The sequence below is a fragment of the Bombina bombina genome, chromosome 3 (assembly GCF_027579735.1).
Source record: "Bombina bombina isolate aBomBom1 chromosome 3, aBomBom1.pri, whole genome shotgun sequence".
Taxonomy (NCBI): Eukaryota; Metazoa; Chordata; class Amphibia; order Anura; family Bombinatoridae; genus Bombina; species Bombina bombina.
The window spans coordinates 747,121,432-747,142,225 of NC_069501.1; the positions used below are offsets into that span (position 1 = coordinate 747,121,432).

Genomic DNA, 20,794 nt, shown 5'->3' on the forward strand with positions numbered 1-20,794 from the left:
GAAAAATAGAAAGATTCTCATATTATCCTATGCAGCATGATCATCAAAAAGTGTGACATTATTTAGGTTATTTGATGAATAACTTCCATAAAATACAAATCATCATAATTATCTTAGATGAGATAAAGAAGAGTCTGATGAATATGCCCCTGTGGCTGAACAAGATGTGCTTTCATATGTTTTGCTTACTTGGGAAAGATCAGTGGTCAGATAAAAAATAACAATGTTTTTCTGGATTCAGAACATGGGCTCATTTCTTAAAATCGTATTTATTTGAATTGATCTTCTCTGACTCTCTGCTATAACATATTGAAGCAATATAAAAATGCTACATGAAGCAATCCAATTGTCAAATTTTAATTACTTGATAGATACCAGAATATAATCTCATTTTGTTTTGTCCACAGTAACATGTTTTGGTTATTACAAATTGCTTGCAAGTACACTATGTCCATGTTATTTAAAACTTTATGAATTTAAGACTTTTTAGAAGTCTTTATTTCCATACTAGATATGTTAATAGTAACAAACACTCATTATGAATTCTTGCAAGAAATATCTAAAATATAATACTAAATAATAATAATATATATATATATATATATATATATATATATATATATATATATATATATATATATATATACTGTATAACATAAATTAAAAAGTAATTAAAATAATAATAATAATAATGTTTTTGTTTTTTTCTTTATTTATTCAGGTAGTATTTTTAAATATGTCACAATTTTATATTTTATGAAAGAAGGATATATTGAATAAAACAAACTTTAGTTGTTATGTTGCTGGCCCAACCATTACAGTTATAGGAAATATCCTTATCAACCAGTAAACCATCTAGCCCTGGTGATAAACAAAACATAGTACAAATGATTTACTTAAAGGGACAGTCTACACCAGGATATTTATTGTTTTAAAAGATAGATAATCCCTTTATTACCCATTCCCTAGTTTTGCATAACCAACACAGTTATATTAATACACTTTTTACCTCTGTGATTATCTTGTATCTAAGTTTCTGCAAACTGCCCCTTATTTCAGTTCTTTTGACAGACTTGCATTTTAGCCAATCAGTGCTGGATCCTAGGAACTCCACGTGTGTGAGCACAGTGTTTCCTATATGAAACACATGACCTAACACCCGCTAGTGGTGAAAAACTGTTAAAATGCCCTGAGATGAGAGGCGGCCTTCAAGGGCTTAGACATTAGCATAGGAACCTCCTAGGTTTAGCTTTCAACTAAGAATACCAAAAGAACAAAGCAAAATTGATGATAGATGTAAATTTGAAAATTGTTTAAAATTACATGCCCTATCTGAATAATGAAAGTTTGTCTTGGACTAGAATGTCCCTTTAAATGGACAGTATACACCAATTTTCATTTAACTGCATGTAATAGACACTACTATAAAGAAGAATATGCACAGATACTGATTTAAAAATCCAGTATAAAACTGTTTAAAAACTTAATTAGAAGCTCCCAGTTTAGCACTGTTGAAAAGGTTAGCTGGAACACCAACTGCAAGTGCTTCTATAGCACAAAAAACAAGACCCCCCCCTTTCTCTGCATATGAAAAGACTCTTTACACAAACAGGATAAAGCTGGAGTAGGTATACCTCAGTATTCTCCTACAACTTTGGGGCTTGGGTAGGAGTCTGAAAATCTGCGCAATGTTATTTAAAAATAAGCAAAACTATATATTTTTTAAAAAAAAGCTATATAAATGGATCATCTACAAAACATTTAGGCAAAGAAAAATCTAGTTTACAATGTCCTTTTAATATTCTCTTCTTGTCTCTTGAAGAAGATATCACAACCAAACCTAAAGACAGGAAACTAGTGAGACCTCTCACTATATATATTTCAAAATGTATCAAATTAGACTCAATGGGGCCGATTTATCAAGGGCCGAATGGCCCTGAATACAGGTGTTTCCGCACGAACATTCAGGCTCACCAGAAACAGGAGTTATGAAGCAGCGCTCTTAAGACCTCGGAGGCGGCGGACAGCAATCAGCCTGATCGGATATGATCGGGTTGATTGACACCCCCTGCTAGCAACCAATTGGCTACGAATCTTCAGGGGGCGGCATTGCACAAGTAGTTCACCAGAACTGACTGTGCAATGTTAAATGCCGACAAATGTGCTGTCGGCATTTAGCGATGCAGGGTGGACATGATTCGCTATAGCGAATCATGTCCCCCCAGGGTATGATAAATCTACCCCAATTAATAAAATAGTTATAAATAGTTAAATATATTTCTCACTCAGCAGATATGAAAAAGCAAATGTTAAAACAACAGTTCTTACAAGCAACAATAACATTTCTTGTTGGTTTTTAGGTAATTTCAGTAACTTTTAACTTTTTATGTAAAATATTTTAAATGTTTATTTTTTATTTTTGTTGCAATTATTACTTAAAGGAAATAAAAGTGCAAAAAAAAGTGTTATAATGTGCTAGAGCGTTTTAATATTTCTGTTTTTTTTTTTTATTTCTGATTTTGAAAAATCATAAATGCACCTTTTTTTTTTTGTTAACAAAGTAACCACAATCTTTCCGAGTCTAACACAGCTAAGATGGTTAACACACACAAGATTTCATCTCCATTTTCAGACTAATGCAAATTGCAAATTGTCGAGTAATACTTGCAAACATGTTGAAAAAGCCACTTTTGCACTTGATCAATACCTGTGTTGAATTTGATGTGTCCAGTTTGTTGCCAAAATATAGTGCAAAGCCCACGGTGAGGAGAATTGTGATTGCTTAAGCCATTTCTGTTTTTTCAACATATGGGTGATTTTCCAGCTTTCAGCTTGGATCTGATCTAAACTTTTAACAATAAGGTTATCATTTAGATTGTGGATCATTTAGAACTAGAAAACAAAGATGAGGAGCCAAAAAGAATTAACTCTTCCAAAATGGAGCCAAAAAGAATGAACTCATTCGGATGGGTTAAACACATAGTTAAAGTCAAAAGAGATTTGATTATAGAATTAAATCAAAACAAAATACAATTTTAAACTTAAATTACATTAAGGGGATGGGGGAAATGAAAGTATATTGCAAAGTTGTTTTAACCTTTCACTGAGAAGAAAAAGTATATTAGTTTGGTCCAATCCAAAAGGACAGCCCTTTAATCCCAGATATTCTGTAAAGCATAAATACTGTAAACCTCACATATTATGCAGTTAGTATAGGGGCCAATTTATAAAGGGCTGAATGGCCCCTGCTTCTGCGCGAGCCCTCAGGCTCGCCGGAAACAGCACTAATGAAGCAGTGATCTTAAGACCGCTGCTCCTTAACTGGTCCTCTGCCTCTGAGGCTGCGGACATCAATCCGCCCGATCCTATACGATCGGGTTGATTGACACCCCCTGCTAGTGGAGGGGGGGTGGCATTGCACAAGCATTTCACTAGAACTGCTTATGCAATGTTAAATGCCGACCGGTATGCTGTTGGAATTCAGCGATGTCTGGTGGACATAATACGCTACAGCAAATCATGTCCGCCAGACATTAATAAATCAGCCCCTAAGCCTAGTCAGTAATGTGTTCAAATACCTCTCCAGGCAAAAAGGACAAGTGATGTGCATCTGGCTGTTACAATCACCCTTAGGAAAATTCTTGTCTGTTAAAGGCACAATAGAATTTGTGTTATTTAGCCTAATTAGTGTTATGTACCATAAAACATATCCCATAAAGAAAGACATATAAACTGCAAGTTTTGTTTTTATCTTAAAGTGACAATGAGTTCAAAATTAAACTTTCATGATTCAGGTAGATGATGTGATTAAACAAAATTCCAATTTTATATCAAATTTGTATTGTTCTTTTGGTATAATTTTTTGAAGAATAAACCTAGGTAGACTCAGGAGCATCGAAGTGTCAATAGCATTATTTGACAGCACTGTTTGCAAAAATGTATAATATTTATACAAACATTGTTTCAAACACTGCTGATATAGGGCTAGATTACGAGTGGTGCACTAACTGATGCGCACAAGAGAAAAAGTGATTGAGCGCAATTGAAGTTAACGCACGTCGGGATAGCGCAACCTCAGAGCTCTGGTTATCTGTTTAGCGGAAAACAAAAAATGTCACAAAACACATCAAAAATAAATTACAAAGTACACTTAGGGGTCTATTTATCAAAGCGTCAATCTCAGTGCATTCGCCTGCGTCAATACACTCACCAGACATCGCTGACGCGGATCTGAATACAATCCCCCTATTTATCAAAAAAGCCATAAAAAATGTGCGCGTCAAGTACGGTGCGAAGAGCATTGTACTTTTGTTAACTAACAGTCATCGATGCCGCAGTTATTCGGGTTTTTCCAAACTTTATTTATACCATTTCTCTAAAGCTATTTTTCAACTGTTAATGTCCAAGAAATTGCTACATTTATACCTCAACAAACAATATCTCATAGAAAGTTATTTTTATATTTATTTGTTATACAAAAAAATCTATTATATAATACTTTCACATAAATTAATGTGTATTTGTATTTCTAGAAGTCATGATATGCTTTTATCTCATTTTTTTATAAATGATTATTAATGCTAGAATTTGTACACATATCTTTGCACATACTTGTATGTATATATATATACAGTGGATATAAAAAGTCTACAAACCCCTGTTAAAATGTCAAGTTTCTGTGATGTAAAAAAAATGAGATAAAGATAAATCATTTCAGAACTTTTTCCACCTTTAATGTGACCTATAAACTGTACAACTCAATTGAAAAACAAACTGAAATCTTTTACGTGGAGGGAAGAAAACAAAAAAAACTAAAATAATATGGTTGCATAAGTGTGCACACTTATAACTAGGGATGTAGCTGTGTTCAGAATTAAGCAATCACATTCAAAATCATGTTAAATAGGAGTCAGTACACACCTGTCATCAATTAAAGTACCTCTGATTAACCCCAAATAAAGTTCAGCTGCTCTAGTTGGTCTTTCCTGAAATTTTCTTAGTCGCATCCCACAGCAAAAGACATGGAGGCCCATTTATCAAGCTCTGAGTGGAGCTTGAAGGGCCGTGTTTAAAGCTCTTGTGAGCTGCTGGTGCATTGCTGAATACGGAGAGCGTATTGCTCTCCGCATTCAGCGAGGTCTTGCGAACCTGATCCGCACTGTCCTTTGATAATTCGGCCCTATGGTCCACAGAGAGCTTCCAAAGCATCAGAGGGATCTCATTGTTAAAAGGTATCAGTCAGGAGAAGGGTACAAAAGAATTTCCAAGGCATTAGATATACCATGGAACACAGTGAAGACAGTCATCATCAAGTGGAGAAAATATGGCACAACAGTGACATTATCAAGAACTGGACGTCTGTCAGACTCCCTCATTAAGCTCATTGGAGTCTGTTCCTTTAAGACTTCATTTCTCATTATATAAGGCTCCACCTACCTATCTCACATTGCTGGATTATTTTGTATGTTCTCACTCTGAGTTACTACTGCTTCTAGTTCAGCCTAGTACCTTAATTGTTTTTCGCAAGTTTACTCCCTCCTGGCATCATCAAATCTTCCGAATTGCTGCGATAGTCAGAGCAGTCAGATCGTTTCCTCTGACGTCATCAGCTATGGCCGGAACGCTCTCTCCCACACTCGCATGCTTCCAGCGTGTTACAGCTTACAGACCATCGTCCGTCTCTGCTCCACTCAGCTCAGCCCACACTCGTTCCAGATAGCTTGCTGCTAGATTGTATAAAGAGAACCTACTGTTTGTGTCTACATAATCTTTGCTCTGTGCCGATCTCCTGCATACCACTGTGACATTAACATACAATAGTATATCTATGTGCTACATTTTGATCCCTACCAATATTGTATGCTGTGTGAACTGCTGCTTACAGATATTATACTATATGCTCTGTACGGTTTATTCTCGGGAGATATTTCTCTAATTACTACTAAGAGACACTTTGAAGTTTAAGATTTTAATCCATAAACCTCTCTGCCATTTCATAAGTGCAAGTATTCTATTGAGTACACGGCCTGTGTATCTGTGACTATACTAAGAAAAAGGGGTTAACTTTTGCTATAGTACATAGTTGTTTTCCCCTCTGTCGCATCAACCTACATTTCACTACATATAGGTGATACATTTAGTAAACTTAATCACTAGCACTTTGGTGATTATAACATAATAATCCAGTCAAAAAAGATAAGTATTGTGTATTTACACACATCATGGAATCAGCTGATGTAGGTTGTGGTTTTAAATCAACGTGTGGATGCCCTAACACAGTTAATCAGGGAGTTACAGACTGACAACCAATCTGTTAAAGATTATCTTAGAGACTCTCATACTGCTAGTCCTATAACTACAGATATACATCCTGAGCCTCAGGTCTCCCTTCCAGAGAGATTTCATGGCAATAGATCCCTTTTCAGGGAGTTTAAAAATGCTTGTCTGTTACTATTTGAACTGAGACACAGGACTTATACAGATGACAGAATTAAAGTATTGACTCTCATATCCTATTTGAGGGGAGAGCCACAAGCATGAGCAGACTCTTATTACGATTCTCAGGATCCGATATTGAATTCATTTGACAATTTTATTACCGCTATGTCAGCCATTTATGATGATCCTTTCAAGCAAAACATGGCAGAAAATTCCATAAGAACCCTTAAAACAGGGTAGACATGAGGTAGAGGATTATATCTCACAATTTAAGATTCACATTATGGACTCACAATGGAATGAAGTTTCATTGAAAAATCAGTTCCGACTTGGGCTGAGCGATAGCATTAAGGACGAGCTCTCTCGTGTAGGAATCCCACACACTTTGGATGAGCTATTTACTCTCTCAACTACTATTGGCAGACGACTTCACGAGCATCGGATGGAAAGATCAGCAACCACAACTACCTATAAAACGTCCCCATCTAGCTCATCCACTACAAGAGATGTGGAGACTCCGATGGACATCGGTTTCCTCAGAGGACCCCTGACCTCCCAGGAGAAGTTGAGGAGACGTGCACAGAACCTATGTTTATACTGTGCCTCCAGAGTGCATAACGTAAAATCCTGTCCTATCCTGAAGAAGACAAAATCTGGTAGGAACTCACACTTTTCTTTAGCTCTCTCTTCTGTTGAAAAAGATAACCAATATATTACTCTTCCTATTTCCTTACAGTGTACTTAGAACAGTGGCCATACTCGATACTGGAGCATGTGGTAACTTCATCGACAATGAGTTTGTCATAAAAAATAAAATTCCTTATCTTACTAAATCTACTCCTGTCTCTGTTAATTTCATTGATGGTACTTCACTCTCCACAGGTCCAATCACCCAACAGACCGTTCCCTTACTCATGTGTAACCAATCTGGACATAGGGAGGTTGTAAGTTTTGATATACTGACATCACCTATTTTTCCTATCATACTAAGTATTTCCTGGCTGAAAACTCACCAACCTACCTTCAACTGGTTTGACAGAACTGTAACCTTACAATCTCAATACTGCAATACAACGTGTTATCCCCTAAACAGTTTACTAGTAGTCTCCAATTCTATACTGCCTTCTTACTACTCTGATTTCACTGACGTTTTTAGTAAAGTTGAAGTGGACACACCTCTTCCCCATAGGCCATAGGATTGCCCCGTTGATTTGCTTCCTGGAGTCTCTATCCCATATGGTCATATCTACCCCTTATCTAACCCGGAATTAGAGCATTTAAAGAACTACATCCAAGAGAATTTAAATAAAGGTTTTATCAGGCCTTCAACGTCTCCAGCAGGGGCTGGTATTTTTTTTGTTAAAAACAAAGATAATTCCCTCAGGCCTATAATAGATTATAGGGAATTGAATAAGAGAACCCAAAAAAAACGTTATCCCCTTCCCTTAATACCAGAATTGATCGAGAGATTACAAGGCGCAGTGGTCTTCACCAAAATGGACCTTAGGGGTGCCTATAATCTCATCAGAATTTGTGCCGGTGATGAATGGCTGACAGCATTTCGTACGCATTATGGACTCTTCGAATATACTGTCATGCCATTCGGCCTTTGTTACGCACCTGTCAGGGTGCCAGGAATCAGACTGAGACGAGAAGTGCAAAAATAATCACACCTTTATTAATAGCAAAAAATACACAAGTCAAATAACAAGCCAGGAGTCAAAACCAGAGCTGGTAGTCAGATGAGCCGAGTCAGGAGCAAAAGCGAATAGTCAGAAGAGCCGGAATCAGCAACAAGGAAAACAGCAGAGTCAGGAACAAGCCAGGGATCAGGAACCAGGAAGGACGTCAGACAGCCAGGTAATACACAGTAACTCTCACAAACAGGTCTGAGACAACGCAAGGCAAAGCATACTGAACAGAGGCCCTTTAAATAATAAGTGATGACATCACAATTCTGAGACTGCATCCTGTCTCACACGGATGATGCATACCAGTCTGGCCATAAAAAGAAGTGCAGGAAATGAGCAGCATCCCCAACAATGTACCATAGTCAGGAAGAGAGGTGAGTAAAATGGCTGCCAGCAGCACATGGCAAAAAAACAGGGAAAAAACCCTGACAGTCCCCTCCCATCAACTACCCCCCCCCCCCCCGTGGGAGGACAAAAGGCTTATTGGGGAAACAGGCATGGAAGGCATGGAGGAGGGCAGGAGCATGAACATCAGAGGAGGGAACCCAAGAACGCTCCTCTGGACAGTAGCCCCTCCAGTGAACCAAATACTGTACACGGCTCCTGGCCATACGAGAGTCAATAATGCTGCTGACCTCATACTCCTCATAGGATAGATAGGATGGGGACGAGGCAACACAGTGGTAAACCAATTACAAACCAATGGTTTCAAGAGGGAGATAGGAAAAACATTGGAGATGCGCATAGCAGGAGGAAGGTCAATAGGGTAGGCCACAGGATTAACCCGTCAGAGTATTCGAAAAGGACCAACATAATGGGGAGCCAATTTATTGGAAGGCACACGAAGGTTCAAGTTGCGGGAGGACAGCCAAACTCTCTCACCAACCTGGTAGGAAAGCGCGGACAGACGCCTACGATCAGCCTGGAACTTTTGGCGCTGCATAGAACGATGAAGGAAATCAAGAATCTGCACCCACGTGGAACGGAGTTGCCGGAGATGCTCCTCCAAAGCCGGAATACCCTGAGACGTGAATGAATTGGGCAACAAGGATGGTTGAAACCCATAATTCGCCATGAACGGGGATAACTTGGAGGACGCATTAATAGCACTATTACGAGCAAACTCTGCCCAAGGTAACAGTTCAGACCAATTATTGTGGTGATCTGAGACATAGCAATGGAGGAACTGTTCCAGAGCTTGATTAGACCGTTCTGCAGCCCCATTGGTTGAGGGTGATATGCCGAGGAGAAGGAAAGCTGGATCCCCATTTGAGCACAAAAGGAACGCCAAAATCTGGAGACAAACTGGCTACCCCGGTCCGACACTATCTCCTTGGGTAACCCATGTAAATGGAAGACCTCCCGGGCAAAAATTGAAGCAAGCTCCTGAGCAGTAGGCAGCTGCATCAAGGGAATGCAATGTGACATTTTAGAAAAACGGCCAACCACCATAAGGATAACAGTATTGCCATTGGAAACAGGGAGCTCGACAATGAAGTCCATGGAAAGATGTGTCTAAGGACGCTCACTATTAGCAATAGTTTGAAGAAGACCCACAGGAAGACGTCGAGGAGTCTTATTCTGTGCACAAACTGAGCAGGAGGCAACATACGCTGCAACATCAGAACCAAGACCAGGCCACCAGAATTGTAGAGTGACAGACCAAATCATTTGGTTCTTGCCTGGGTGACCTGCGGCTTTAGGATAGTGGTAAGTGTGCAAAAGTTTAGTTCGAATATTCTCAGGAACAAAACACTTATCACTAGGTTTCTCAGGAGGTGCATTGGTTTGTGCAGCCAGGATCCCCGCCCCCAAGGGAGAAGTCAAATTAGTACGTATGGTAACCAAAATATGGTCAGGAGGTGTAACAGGAGTAGGTACAGACTTCTCCTTGGACAGAGGTGAAAATTGTCGAGAGAGGGCATCAGCCCTAACATTCTTACTACCAGGCAGGTAGGAGACCACATAATTAAACAGAGACAAAAATAGCGCCCATCTGGCCTGTCGGGACGACAAACGTTTTGCTTCAGATAGTGGTCAGTAAGAATGAGCACTGGCACGCTAGTACCCTCGAGAAGATGCCTCCATTCCTTGAGTGCCAAAATTATGGCCAGTAATTCCCTGTCGCCAACTTCATAGTTGCACTCCGCTGGAGACAATTTCTTAGAGAAGAAACCACACAGATGCAAGGAATTGTCAGGCGTAGGACGTTGAGACAAGAGGGCACCTACTCCAGTCTCAGACGCATCGACCTCAACAACGAAAGGCAGGACAGGGTTAGGATGAGCCAGAACTGGAGTGGCAGCAAAGGCAGTCTTAAGACTATCAAAGGCCTTAATGGGTAGGTTATGACCAAGGAAGAAAAGTTTTTAATAAACTTTCTATAGTAATTGGCGAACCCCAAAAAACGTTTTATAGACCGAAGACCAACTGGGCGAGGTCACTGCAGAACTGCAGATAACTTGTCAGGATCCATGGAGAACCCTGCAACAGAGATAACATAACCTAGGAAGGTTACTTGAGTCTGATGGAACTCACATTTCTCTAGTTTACAAAATAGGCCATTCTCACGTAGTCTCTGAAGAACCCGTGTAACATCAGAACGATGAGACTCAAGTGTGGGTAAGTGTATGAGGATGTCGTCTAAGTACACCACAACACACTGTTGCAACATATCTCATAGGACATCATTAATAAATTCCTGAAAAACAGCAGGAGCATTACATAGGCCAAAGGGCATTACAAGATACTCATAATGCCCGCTTCTGGTGTTAAATGCTGTTTTCCATTCGTGGCCCTCCTTAATCCTAACAAGATTGTACGCTCCTCTCAATTCAAGTTTAGTAAAGACCGTAGCTCCCTTGAGGCGGTCAAAGAGTTCCGTAATGAGCAGAATAGGGTAAGCATTCTTAATGGTAAAACGATTAAGACCCCTATAATCGATGCATGGTCTTAACTCGCCACCCTTTTTCTTCACAAAGAAGACGCCAGCCCCTGCAAGAGAGCAGGATTTGCGGATGATCACCCGCGACAGAGCATCGGCAACATACTCCTCCATAGCACAATTCTCTGCAACAGACAGAGGGTACACCCGGCCCCGAGGAGGAATGGCTCCGGTTTGCAGGTCTATGGCACAATCGTAAGAGTGGTGAGGAGGTAACGTACCAGCACGCACCTTGTCAAAAACATCTAGGAACTCTCGATACTCCTCTGGCAATTGAGATACCAAAGAAGTGCACAAGACTTTAACTGGTTTCCGAAGACAAGTGGAAATACATTGCGGGGACCAGGACAAAATTTCGGACCTGCGCCAGTCGAGACTTGAATCCGAACTGCATCAGCTCAGTGAATCCCAACTGCATCGGCTCAGCAGTACCTGGTGACTCGGGACCAGGAGGCATGTGAGGAAAGGGAGGCATGGGTGGGAACGAACACGTAGGAGACAACGGAACAGGAGGCTTCCGCAAGCGCTCCTTGAAAGAGGGCCTCTCTCTGAGTCTGATGTCAATTAGGATAAAAAAAGACACCAATGCCTCGAGATCTCCTGGTAAATCTCTGGCAGCAATTTCGTCTTTAATAGCATCAGAGAGCCCATGGAAGAAGGCAGCAACAAGGGCTTCATTGTTCCAACCTACCTCTGCGGCAAGCGTACGGAACTCAATAGCATACTGAGAAGCAGATCTTGTACCTTGCTGAATGGACATGAGTCGTTTAGCAGGAGAAGTGGAGCAAGCCGGAACATCAAATACCCTTCGAAAGGAGGCCACAAATTCAGGGTAATTTGAAATCACAGGCTTATTTGTCTCCCACAAGGGATTAGCCCAGGCAAGAGCTGTGTCAGAGAGTAAAGAGATGAGAAATCCCACCTTAGCTCTGTCAGAGGGAAACGCCTGAGGCAACAACTCAAAGTAAATGCCCACCTGGTTCAAAAACCCTCTGCACTGAATAGGATCGCCTCCATATCACTGAGGTAGAGGTGCAGAACCGGACATGCTCCTGGTAGGCATATGTGCAGCAGAGGAAACAGGAGCAGCCATAACTTGCGGGACACTTTGGTCCAAATGTGCAGTGCGAGTCCGCAGGGTTTGCAGAGCTACTGCAAATTGATCCAAGCTGTGATCCTGTACATCCATCCTGGAAATGATGGCAGGTAAAGGTGGATTATTAGCACCATCAGGATTCATGGCCTTTGCGTAATGTCAGGGTGCCAGGAATCAGACTGAGACAAGAAGTGCAAAAATAATCACACCTTTATTAATAGCAAAAAATAATAAAAACTCCACAAGTCAAATAACAAGCCAGGAGTCAAAACCAGAGCTGGTAGTCAGACGAGCTGAGTCAGGAGCCAAAGTGAATAGTCAGATGAGCCGGAATCAGCAACAAGGAACAAGCCAGGGATCAGGAACCAGGAAGGACGTCAGACAGCCAGGTAATACACAGTAACTCTCACAAACAGGTCTGAGACAACGCAAAGGCAAAGCATACTGAACAGAGGCCCTTTAAATAATAAGTGATGACATCACAAATCTGAGACTGCATCCTGTCTCACACGGATGATGCATACCAGTCTGCCCATAAAAGGAAGTGCAGGAAATTAGCAGCATCCCCCACAATGTACCATAGTCAGGAAGAGAGGTGAGTAAAATGGCTGCCAGCAGCACATGGCAAACAAAACAGGGAGAAAACCCTGACAGCACCGGCCACATTCCAATGTTTCATAAATTACATTTTCAGAGACATTCTTGATGTCTTCATTGTGGTCTATTTAGACAATATTTTAATATTTTCCCACTCTCTAGAACAACATATTACACATGTAAGAACTGTGTTGTCCCGTCTATGCACTAATAAACTTTACGCTATGCTTGAGAAATGTACCTTTAGTGTTCCAGAGGTATCCATCTTGGGCTATCGTATTTCCAAAAAAGGTATTGAGATGGAAAACACCAAGATCTCAGCTGTTACTGACTGCACAGCCCTAAATCCAGAAAAGATGTACAGAGGTTCCTGGGGTTCGCAAATTTTTATCGAAAATTCTTACATGACTTTGCAAAGATTACAAAACCTCTGACTGACTTGACAAGACTTGACTAAACATTTCACTGGACCCTTCCTTCACAATTGGCTTTTGAACAACTAAAGTCCAGTTTTACCACCGCCACAGTATTAAGGTTCCCAGACAGAAATAGTCAATTTATATTAGAAGTGGATGCTTCAGATTTCGCCGTTGGCACTGTGCGCTCTCAAAAACCTCATTGAAGGAGACCATGCACCCCGTAGCATTCTTTTCCAGACTCATGACAACAGCAAAAAGGAACTATCCAGTAGGTGAGAAAGAACTTCTGGCAATAAAGTGTTCTTTCGAGCAATGGCGGCATCTCCTCGAAGCAGCTCAACAGCCCATCATAGTCTTAACTGACCACAAGAATTTACAATACCTGCGTTCAAACAGAACCTTGTCAGCTCGCCAGCTTCGCTGGAGCCTGTATTTCTCACGATTTTACTTCATAGTTACCTACCGTCCAGGTAATAGGAACAGTAAGGCCGATGCCCTATCCAGAAGGGATCCAAAACCAATCATGCTATCCGAATCTTCGACAGTTATACCAAAAACAAACATTCTTGGAGTATTACTCAGAACCAAATCTGAGATAAGATCCCATCAAGATATCAATGTTTCCAAACCCCTACATCTTCTCCAAAAACCCAAGATGGTTTATACCATTTTTAGGACAAGCTCTACATACCTGTTGCTTTAAGACCTGAAGTGTTAGCTTCCTTGCATGATTCCCCTCTGATTGGTCATATGGGGATCCAGAAAACTCTGGACCTACTCCAACACCACTACTAGTGGCCGTCTTTACCACAATAGGTGAAGACTTACGTAGCTCAATGCCCAGTCTGTTCTACATTGAGACAAACACACCTTAAACCAGTTGGTCTTCTGCAACCTTATCCCGTTCCCAAAAAATCCTGGACAGATGTCAGCATGGATTTTATTGTAGACCTTCCAAAGTCTTCCACTTACACCACCATATTCGCTGTAGTAAACATGTTCAGCAAAATGGCTCACTTCATCCCCATCACTTCAACTCCTACTGCTAAGGTGACAGCAGACTTGTTCATCAGAGAGATTGTCCGGTTACATGGTTTACCAACATCTGTACTCAGCGTTAGAGGTTCACAGTTCACCTCTCGGTTCTGGAGAGAACTTTGTAAGTCACTTTGAATCTCCCAGAAACTTACCACGTCTTACCACCCTCAGACTAACGGACAAACCGAGAGGACGAATCAATGGATTGAGCAATACCTCAGATGCTACTGCTCACATGAACAAGATGCTTGAGAAACTTATCTTCCATTGGTTGAGTTCGCCTACAACAACGCAAAGAATGCCAGCACCATACACAGTCCCTTCTTTGCTAATTATGGTCTACATCCCAGAGTGGACTTATACCCACGTATTGACACCTCCTGTCCACAAGTGAATGACACTGTCAATGAAATTGCTCAGGCTTTTACTATTATTGAGCATAACATTAAACTAGCACAAGCCTCACATAAAAGGTATTACGACCTCAGACACAGACCACAACCTACATACCGAATTGGTCAATTGGTCTGGTTGTCCACTAAGAATATAAGATTGCATACACCTTGTAGAAAACTAAGTAAATTGTTCATAGGTCCTTTTCCTATCAAGGCTATCTCCAACCCTGTAATTGTCACCTTGCAACTGTTTCAATCTTACACACTACATCCCACCTTCCATGTATCCTTGGTCAAACCCTGTCTTTCCACACATCATATTTCATCCCAATCCTGTCCCGAACTTCCTGCATCATCTGAAGCGGAATACGAGGTCCATATCATATTGGATTCAAGAAGGCATAATGGACGCTTTGAAAACCTGGTACATTGGTCTGGCTATGATTATTCTGAAGATTCATGGGAACCGGCTTCCAACCTTCATGCTCCCAATTTGGTTTCCCTGTTTCACAGGCGCAACCCGGACAGACTGTCTCCTTAGAACCTCTTTGAGGTTCCATTTTTTGGGGAATGTGTCAGACTCCCTCATTAAGCTCATTGCAGTTTGTTCCTTTAATACTTCATTTCTCAGCTCATTATATAAGGCTCCACCTACCTATCTCACATTGCTGGATTATATTGTATGTTCTCACTCTGAGTTACTACTGCTTCTAGTTCAGCCTAGTACCTTAATTGTTTTTCGCAAGTTTACTCCCTCCTGGCATCATCAAACCTTCTGAATTGCTGTGATAGTCAGAGCAGTCAGATTGTATCCTCTGATGTCATCAGCTATGGCCGGAACGCTCTCTCCCACACGCATGCTTCCAGCGTGTTACAGCTTACAGACCATCGGACGTCTCTGCTCCACTCAGATCAGCCCACACTCGTTCCGGATAGCTTGCTGCCAGGCTGTATAAACAGAACCTACTGTTTGTGTCTACATAATCTTTGCTCTGTGCCGATCTCCTGCATACCACTGTGACATTAACATACGATAGTATATCTATGTGCTACATTTTTATCCCTACCAATATTGTATGCTGTGTGAACTGCTGCTTACAGATATTATACTATATGCTCTGTACAGTTTATTCTCGGGAGATATTTCTCTAATTACTACTAAGAGACACTTTGAAGTTTAAGCTGGTAATCCATAAACCTCTCTGCCATTTCACAAGTGCAAGTATTCTATTGAGTACACAACCTGTGTATTTGTGGCTATACTAAGACAAAGGGGTTAACTTTTGCTATTGTTCATAGTTGTTTTCCCCTCTGTCACATCAACCTACATTTCGCTACATATAGGTGATAAACTTAGTAAACTTAATCACTAGCACTTTGGTGATTATAACAAAGTCCCTCCAAAATTGATAAAAAGACGAGAAGAAAACTGGTCTGGGAGGCTACCTTAAAAGAGCTGCAGGAATATCTGGCAAGTACTGGCTGTGTGGTACATGTGACAACAATCTCCCGTATTTTTCATATGTCTGGGTTATGGGGTAGAGTGGCAACACGAAAGCCTTTTCTTACAAAGAAAAACATCCAAGCCAGGCTACATTTTGCAAAAACACATCTGAAGTCTCACAAAAGCATGTGGGAAAAGGTGTTATGGGCCTCTAGTTATTAAGGTCAATACACTCGCAATACACTCGCCGTATTTGGCATTGCACCAGCAGCTCACAAGAGCTGCTGGTGCAACGCCGCCCCCTGCAGACTCGCGGCCAATAGGCCGCCAGCAGGGGGTGTCAATCAACCCGATCACAGGGCATCAAGCTCCATTCAGAGCTTGATACATGTGCCCCATGGTCTGATGAAACCAAGGTTGAACTTTTTGGCCATAATTCCAAATGATATGTTTGGCGCAAAAACAACACTGCACATCACCAAAAGAACACCATACCCACAGTGAAGTATGGTGGTGGCAGCATCATGCTTTGGGGCTGTTTTTCTTCAGCTGGAACTGGGGCCTTAGTTAAGCTAGAGGGAATTATGAACAGTTCCAAATACCAGTCAATATTGGCACAAAACCTCCAGGCTTCTGCTAGAAAGCTGAACATGAAGAGGAACTTCATCTTTCAGCATGACAACGACCCAAAGCATAAATCCAAATCAACAAAGGAATGGCTTCACCAGAAGAAGATTAAAGTTTTGGAATGGCCCAGCCAGAGCCCAGACCTGAATCCGATTGAAAATCTGTGGGGTGATCTGAAGAGGGCTATGCACAGGAGATGCCCTCACAATCTGACAGATTTGGAGTGTTTTTGCAAAGAAGAGTGGGCAAATCTTGCCAAGTCAAAATGTGCCATTCGGATAGACTGATACCCAAACAGTCTGAGTGCTGTAATAAAATCAAAAGGTGCTTCAACAAAGTATTAGTTTAAGGGTGTGCACACTTATGCAACCATATTATTTTTTTTAAATATTTTTTCTTCCCTCTAACTAAAATATTTCAGTTTGTTTTTCAATTGAGTTGTACAGTTTATAGGTCATATTAAAGGTGGAAAAAGTTCTGAAATGATTTATCTTTGTCTCATTTTTTTATATCACAGAAACCTGACATTTTAACAGGGGTGTGTAGACTTTTTATATCCACTGTATATATATATGTATATATATATCCACTGTATATATATATATATATATATATATATATATATGTATGTATGTGTGTGTGTGTGTGTGTGTGTGTGTGTTATGTCAGAAATCTTTTTCAAACATATTTACTTTTCCCTAAATTCCTTTTTTTGTTCTAAACAATGTTGTCTTTCATATCTCTGTGTTTATTTATACCACTATTTGTATATAGTGTAAATTTATTATTATTCTGAGCAGGAATAATTGCAAATATATCATGTAAATCAGGGTATCATATATATTTATTTGCAATCAATGGATATTTTAAGAGCTGGGCCAGTTTTCTCTCTGTACCTGTGTAACCCCTTCTGATTGCAATCTAGTTTTAAAAACCACCCTTCACAGTTGGCTGGCATATAAGATGACATTTTTTACTGAAAAAGAAATTCAAGAGGTGATTTTAATTTCTGCTGTATCTGAATCATGACAGTTTGATGTTAGGTGGGCTATCCCTTTGAGCTATCAGCTTAAGATTATATTGAATCAAACATCAATTTGAATTTAAAAAACCTTGTCTAAAATATTACACTGTGTGTCCTAATGTCAGCATCAATGTTTATCTTTAATTCTAAATTCACATATACATACTTTCAAAGTATAATACACAATGTAACAAATGGCACTTACAAGTACTGATGAGTTATCAATGACACAAGTATTGAGCAATTTGATTAGTTAGTGATAGTTTAAAATGTATATTTGAATCAGATTGGCTGATGTCCTAAATCATGTGATTATGCATATTCCAATCAAAAGTGGTTGAAAAATTCACTAGTGTGTGGGTTGTTTAGGAGTTTGCGTCATAATTGGTGCGAAAAGTGTTGGGTCAAAATTGGTGCGAAGTGGAGAGTGTGAGTTGTATTACATGGCTTAAACATGGTGCACATAGATTTTTCCCAAAAAATAAAAAGGAAGTTAGCTATATTATGTTGTGTATTTATCTAATCTCTATATCTATTAGTGCGACAAGTTTGGGGCAAAACTTTTCAACAAATATGTAGAAATAATATTGCCCCCTTGCTTTGTAATGAGAGACAAATTTGTAGCATAATCCATAAGTAGTAGTGTATTTTTCATTTTTATCCCTATATCTACTAGTGCACCAAATGTGGAGCAATAATATTGTTTGATTTAGAAAGGCTATACAATTTTAATAGAGTTTCTAATTTACTTTTAATATGTAATATACTTCATTCTCTTGCAGCATGGAACATAAGCTTACTGTGTTTTCAGACTCCCATTAACTTCTATGGCATCCGCGACCTGAAGTGTGGAGGATTGAAAACTAGGTACACTGTGTCAGAATAGACGCGAACGTACCTGTTACATGTTTGATACATTTGGAAAAGGTTCAAATAGAGTTGAAATCTGAATTTAAAACATCTGTAATGATGCAAGCATCGATCTGAGTTGGATTGAGATCGCGGGATCGTATATTACATAACAAATTTCAACATTAGCCGATCTTGACACTTTGATAACTACAGTGGATCAATTCAAGTGTATTTTCAGTTTACAATTTGATAAATAGACCCCTTACACTCATAACACCAAATACAAAAATGTTGTAAAAAAAAATTGCACAAAAAAAAATGTTATAAGGGCTCAAATATATGAAGTCTCAGTTAACTTAGAGATACATACATATACATCTCTAAAGATTTATATATATATATATATATATATATATATATATATATATATATATATATATATAAAACCAAATATGAATCTGCCCTCCTGGGATAACCACCTAAGCTAAACACTCAAAATTTGTATAAAACAGTAAACATTGAAGCCTCAGGATTTTTCCAAATGTGCCAAGTTTAATTAATGTTTCGTCTTCTGAAGAAGGGGAGATTCAGCCTGAAACGTTAATTAAACTTGGTACATTTGGAAAAATCCTGAGGCCTCACTGTTTACTGTTCTATATATATATATATCTGTCTGTATATGTGTAAATATGTATTTATGTATTTATATGTGTATATATGTATTTACAGACATACTCTCACCAGCCACTTTATTAGGTATACCTTGCTAGTATCGGCTGGACCCCCTTTTGCCTTCAGAACTGCCTTAATTCTTCGTGGCATAGATTCAACAAGGTGTTGGGAACATTCCTCAGAGATTTTGGTCCATATTGACATGATAGCATCATGCAGTTGCTGCAGATTTGTCGGCTGCACATCCATGATGCAAATCTTCCATTCCACCACATCCCAAAGGTGCTCTATTGGATTGAGATCTGGTGACTGTGGAAGCCATTGGAGTACAGTGAACTTATTGTCATGTTCAAGAAACCAGTATGAGATGATTTGAGCTTTGTGACATGGTGCATTATCCTGCTGGAAGCAGCCATCAGAAGATGGGTACCCTGTAGTCATAAAGGGATGGACATGGTCAGCAACAATACTCAGGTAGGCAGTGGCATTTAAATGGCTCTCAATTGGTTCTAAGGGGCCCAAAGTGTGCCAAGAAAATATCCCCCACATCATTATACAACCACCAACCTGAACCATTGATACAAGGCAGGATGGATGCCAAATTCTGACCCTACCATCTGAATGTTGCAGCTGAAATCGAGACTCATCAGACCAGGCAACGTTTTTCCAATCTTCTATTGTCCAATTTTGGTGAGCCTGTGCGAATTGTAGACTCAGTTTCCTGTTCTTAATTGACAGGAGTGGCACCTGGTGCAGTCTTCTGCTGTCCTCTGCATCAAGGTTTGATGTGTTGTGTGTTCAGAGATGGTATGTTGCATACCTTGGTTGTAACAAGTGGTTATTTGAGTTACTGTTGCCTTTCTATCATCTCAAACCAGTCTGCCTATTCTCCTCTGACATCAACAAGGCATTGTCGTCCACACAACTGCCACTCACTGGATCTTTTCTCTTTTTCAGACCATTCTCTTTAAACCCTAGAGATGGTTATGCATGAAAATCCCAGTAGATCAGCAGTTTTTTAAATACTCAGACCAGCCCGTCTGGCACCAACAACCATGCCACGCTTGAAGTCACTTAAATCCCCTTTTTTTCCCCATTCTGATGCTGGGTTTGAACTTCAGCAAGTCATCTTCACCACGTCTAGATGCCTAAATGCATTGAGTTGCTGCCATGTGATTGGCTGATTAGCAATTTGCGTTACCAAGCAATTGAACAGGTGTACCTAATAAAGTAGTTTGTGAGTGTATATACACATATAAACACATAAATACATATGTACACATATATAAAAAATGCATTGGAGCCCTTTGCAGTTAAGTAGAGGAAAACATATAAAAGCAATATTCTTGTTTAATAAAGTGTTATACTATGTATATACTGTACATATTTCAAATTCCAATGTTCTGCACATAGCAGAATATGTTTTATGTGTTTAAATAGATATTCCTAAATATATATGTATATATCTATACCTATATATAGGTATAAATATATATTTGTGCAAAATACCATCTGATATATATAGAAATATGTATTTATGAATAAACAGAACATATT

General features: G+C 39.7%; 1 protein-coding gene across 1 annotated transcript in view; it reads left to right on the top strand.

Annotated features, from left to right (window-relative positions):
• ARHGAP6 (Rho GTPase activating protein 6) overlaps window positions 1-20,794 on the top strand; it is a 454,435-nt gene that overhangs the window by 332,576 nt on the left and 101,065 nt on the right.